We start from the raw sequence: 5,154 nt of genomic DNA on the forward strand, positions 1-5,154 counted from the left end.
TCAGAAAAGTTGTGACTGGCCTTCACACCATGGCCAGTGGCAGCCATGAGATTCTTTTTTTTTTTTTTTTTTGAGACTGAGTCTTGCTTTGTAGCCCAGGCTGGAGTGCAATGGCCCGATCTCGGCTCACTGCAACCACTGCCTCCCCAGTTCAAGTGATTCTCCTGCCTCAGCCTCCCAAATAGCTGGGATTACAGGCGCCTGCCACCACATCTGGCTATTTTTTGTTTTTTTAGTAGAGACAGGGTTTCACTATGTTGGCCAGGCTGGTCTTCAACTCCTGACCTCAGGTGATCCACTCACCTCGGCCTTCCAAAGTGCTGGGATTACAGGCATGAGCCATGAGATTCTGAGCTGACATTTAGAAGTGTGGTAGATCTGTTTCCTATGTCTGGTAGATTTAGAAACTCTGAATGAAATCAGAATTGAGTGGAGAAGGAGGGTGAATGTCTCAGAAATTGTCTGTCCCAGCCACCTCTCTGTCAAGGTGCAGAAACATAGGCCCAGAGAGGAGAGGGATTTGCTTAAGAGCATACAGCAAAACTGGGACTTTGGAGAGAGGAGTGTAACAATGTCAAGTCTTTCATTCCTTTTTTGTCTCAACCATGAAAGTCTTGGGGGCTGGCGGGGCTTGGCCTGGAGGCCAGGCAGCCGGGGGGACATGACTCTGGAATGTGTTGGGGAAACAAGATGCCTTCTCCTCCAGACCTGACAAGCCAACAGGACTAGGTGTGGCAAGAAAGGGCTCTGGTTATCTGCCTCCCCGCTGTTTCGTTTGGTCTGTCAACTCCAGCAGCAAAGTGCCCCAAACGTGTGAGGCTTGATAAAGATGGGAAGGTAAGAGGGTGAAGGTAGTGGGACAACAGGGACCAGAGCTTGAGAGGTGTCCCAGGACCTCTGTCTCTGTTTCCTCCAAGAGTCTGGGAATCCAGCAGGATACCCCTCTCTCCTTCACAGCCTTCCCCTACTCAGAGATTACTGCCAAGACCCTTCACTTCTCTGGGGGGGCTGTGTCTTCTTCATTTCAAGATGGGACAGGATAAATCCTTAATACTAAAATCCTAAATCAGAGGATTTCGACTTTGAAAAAGAAGTCTATCATCTTATTCTTCCTCTTGTATTATTTTTTAATTCAAAAAGTAATATGGGCTGGGCCTGGTGGCTCATGCCTGTAATCCTAGCACTTTGTGAGGCTGTGGTGGGAGAATTGCTTGGGCCCAGGAGTTGGAGACTAGCCTGGGCAACACAGGGAGGCCTCATCTTTACAAATAATAAAAAAATTAGCTGGATGTGGTGGTGTGCCCCTGTAGTCCCAGCTACTTGGGAGGCTGAAGTGGGAGGATTGCTTGAGCCCAGGAGGTTGAGTCTGCAGTGAGCTGTGACTACACCACTGTGCTCCAAGCTGGGTGACAGAATAAGATTCTGTCTCAAAAAAAAAAAAAAGTAATACAGAGAACTTAAGGAATAATAAAGCATCCATAATCTTTCTAACCCCAAATCACTGTTACCTTAGGATGTGTATATTGCCAAAATAGGGTCAGAGTCTATTCTGTTTTCCTTTTCTCACTTAGCAATGAGTGGTTGGCTTTTTTTTTGGGGTAGGGGTGTCGATGAATATTATTTGCCTTATATTACCTGGATATCTGATGATAATTATTGATTATTGTTAGGTTTTCTAAAGGTGTGATAATAACATTGTACCCATGCTTTTTAAAAAGAGTCCTTTTATTCAGAAGTACCCATTGTCTGTAGGTTGGGGGAAAAAAAAAGAGCTCTTTTAGAGAGAGTGACGCGGGTGGTGGAGCACTGGGCGGTCAGGCTGCCTGACTGCCCGGCTGGGCTTGGGCGTCTGGGCTGTGAAGGTGGGACTGCCTGTTCTGAGTGGCAAGTTCTCCTTTCCGGCTGCCGCCATTCATAGCATGTCCCCCAGAACCACGGGAAGCAGGGAGCACTAGCAGGGCTGGCTTAGAGAAGACGAGGTCCCCAGTGCTCAGGCCATGGACGTCCCAGCCTGCTCCTCTGTTACTGGAGAACTGCTGGGTCTAGCCACTGGGAGAAGCAGGCCAGAGCCTTCCAAGGCCTGGGGCCCAGGGACCGAGGAGGATGAGCTGGTTCTTTCCCCTGACCACCAAGAGCGCCTCCTCCTCCGCAGCTGGGTCACCCGGTGGCCTTGCCAGCCACCAGAAGCAGAAGCAGCGCCTGATCGAGTCCTTCTGGAACTCACACTCCAGTATAGCTGAAATACAGAAAGATGTGGAATACAGATTGCCATTCACCATAAACGGTCTGACAATTAACATTCATATATTGCTTCCTCCACAATTTCCTCAGGAAAAACCAGTGATCAGTGTTTATCACTTAATGCATAAACAAGGAGTGTATGCTACCTCTCCATTAGTGAGCAATTTTACAATGCACTCAGATCTTGGAAAAAGTATTTAGTCTGTTGGATGAGTTTTGGAAGAATCCTCCAGTTTTAGCTCCTACTTCAACAGCATTTCCTTACCTCTACAGTAACCCAAGTGGGATGCCTTCTTACGCTTCTCGTTTTCCATTTCTTCCTCCGTATCCCCCACAAGAAGCAAACATGAGTATCTCTTCTTTATCTGTTGTTAACACTGTTTCTTGTTCAACAACAAATCACACCACAGCCAAGCCCGCCCCTCCTTCTTTGGCATCCTTTCAGATCTGCCATTACCTGTTCCCACAATGGATGCTTCAATACCAACAAGCCAAAATGGTTTTGGTTACAAGATGCCAGATGTCCCTGATGCATTTCCAGAACTCTCGGAACTAAGTGTGTCACAACCCACAGATAAGAATGAACAAGAGGAGGTATTACTAGAACAGGTTCTGACTTTGCCTCAACTAAAACAAATTATTACTGACAAAGGTGAGTTAGTAAAAAGTATTGAGAAACTAGCAAGAAAAAAATCTCCTTTTGGAGCCCAGGAAGCAAAAAGACAAACTGTTTTAGATAAGTATGAATCACTTACACGAATGGAGTCTCCTTTCAGAAAGAAGAAGCAAAAGCAGCATGAACTCAGTGAGAGCTGTAGTGCCAGTGCCCTAAAGGCAAGGCTGAAAGTAGCTGCACACGAAGCTCAGGGAGAACCTGATAATGTTGTGGATGACTTCTTGGAGGGAAAAATGGAAATAGACGGTTTTCTCCATAGCTTCATGGAAAAGAGAACAACTTGCCATTGCAGAAGAGCCAGGGAAGAGAAACTTCAGCAGGCAATAGCACACACACAATTTCACGCTGCATTATAGACATACACTGCCAAATGGAAGAAATTAATTTAATTTAATTTTTTTAAGTTTAATTACTGTTAACTTTACATGAGAGAAGGGCAGCAAAGTTTCTAAGAGTGGACAGCTACAAGAATGGCATGAAAAAAATATATAAAATGAACACAATTACATTTTTTCCTTTACATATATTGCCACACTCCCTCCAAATCTGTCATATTAGAGATCAGCAGTGTCACTTTCTTGCCCTTTCTCTTTACTTTGCTCTCATTTCAGCAAAATGTAATACATTCTCCCATGAAAAATGTACATATTCAAAATATTGATGTAAATTGCAAAGTTTAAATCAATCCTTTTACATTCTGGAATGTACTAATATATTAAAACCGTACAGTGTGACTGTCATTTATCTCTGTCCAAACATGGCAACTTTTCTCCACTAAGTTTCATTTAGGTCACCTAGTGAAGTCTGTTTTTACTCATAATACAGGGGAGTGAATCTCCCTCAAATGTGCATTTTAACACAACAAGAACTCTTTTCAGAACTTTCAGCAGTCAGTGGTCATGAGATGTTACTAATATGAATTAAACTGTGTTTGCCAGTTACATAATTTCTAAAATGATAGATTACAAAACCTACTCCCTTCATTAAACAGGCATGACAACCAAATTCTCTGGTTCTTCAGTGGATTTTCCCGCACAGATGTTCTACCCTACTAACTTTACAATGTTATACTTTGTGATCAGGCTGGGGGTTGGTCCACACTGTCAGCAGTGTAGTCTCTAGAATAGTAATAAAAGGTTGTTATTTGAGAAAGCTAATACTTAAATTTGTATATAAGACCAGGAGAATGAATGTTGCTTCTGCCTTGTTAGATATTAAATCCATGTTAGAGAAAAAGTGAGATACGTTTTAGCATTTTTAAATAATGAGGAGAAACAGACTAGATCTCAGAGAAAGGCAACAAAATTATTCTAACAATTCAAAATATATTATCTAAGGAAAAGTTAAAGTGATGATTATTCCTGAAAGATAAGCTTAAGCAATCAAAAGCTCCTTAAGAATGTATCTAGGCCGGGCGCGGTGGCTCACGCCTGTAATCCCAGCACTTTGGGAGGCCGAGGCGGGTGGATCACGAGGTCAAGAGATCGAGACCATCCTGGTCAACATGGTGAAACCCCGTCTCTACTAAAAATACAAAAAATTAGCTGGGCATGGTGGCGCATGCCTGTAATTCCAGCTACTCAGGAGGCTGAGGCAGGAGAATTGCCTGAACCCAGGAGGCGGAGGTTGCGGTGAGCCGAGATCGCGCCATTGCACTCCAGCCTGGGTAACAAGAGCGAAACTCCGTCTCATAAAAAAAAAAAAAAAAAAAAAAAAAAAAAAATGTATCTATTAACCAAAAGGGTGCATCTCAATGATGTGCCTGTTTTTAGAAATATGGATAAGAGGGTCAGGAAGATAATATAAAATGCTTTAGAAAACACAAAAAGATGCATCTGGAAGTGAACTAAAAGATTCACAATGATCACAGATGTGATGGAAAGGAGTCGAGGCTTTTTGAGAGATGCATGCTATGACAAGGAGGATACATACTGATAACTTCAGATAATGACAAAAGTAATTGCTCTGCAGTGATAATAATTTTTATAGTCTAGGACGAGCTTCAAAATGGTGAATAATTTTTCTTATATTTGATAAATGAAATGACTACCTCTTCTTCAATATCTGAGAAATCAAGAGCTACTTTTTTCCCTTTTCATAGCTGCATTAAAATAGTTTTCAATGACAAAAAAAAAGAGTCCTTTGAGAGATATATTCTGAGTTGTTTCTAAGTAAAATAATATCTGAGATTCCCTTCAAAATAATAAGGGAGGGGGAATTGGGTGGGAATGGAGATA

General features: G+C 42.7%; 1 pseudogene; it reads left to right on the forward strand.

Moving 5' to 3' along the window:
* The first annotated feature begins 2,103 nt into the window (after positions 1 to 2,103).
* LOC105715327 (vacuolar protein sorting-associated protein 37A-like) lies at positions 2,104 to 3,273 on the forward strand (annotated as a pseudogene).
* The last annotated feature ends 1,881 nt before the right edge of the window (positions 3,274 to 5,154 follow it).

The sequence above is a fragment of the Aotus nancymaae genome, unplaced genomic scaffold, assembly GCF_030222135.1.
Source record: "Aotus nancymaae isolate 86718 unplaced genomic scaffold, 86718_ANA_hifiasm-v0.15.2.pri h1tg000064l_1, whole genome shotgun sequence".
Taxonomy (NCBI): domain Eukaryota; kingdom Metazoa; phylum Chordata; class Mammalia; order Primates; family Aotidae; genus Aotus; species Aotus nancymaae.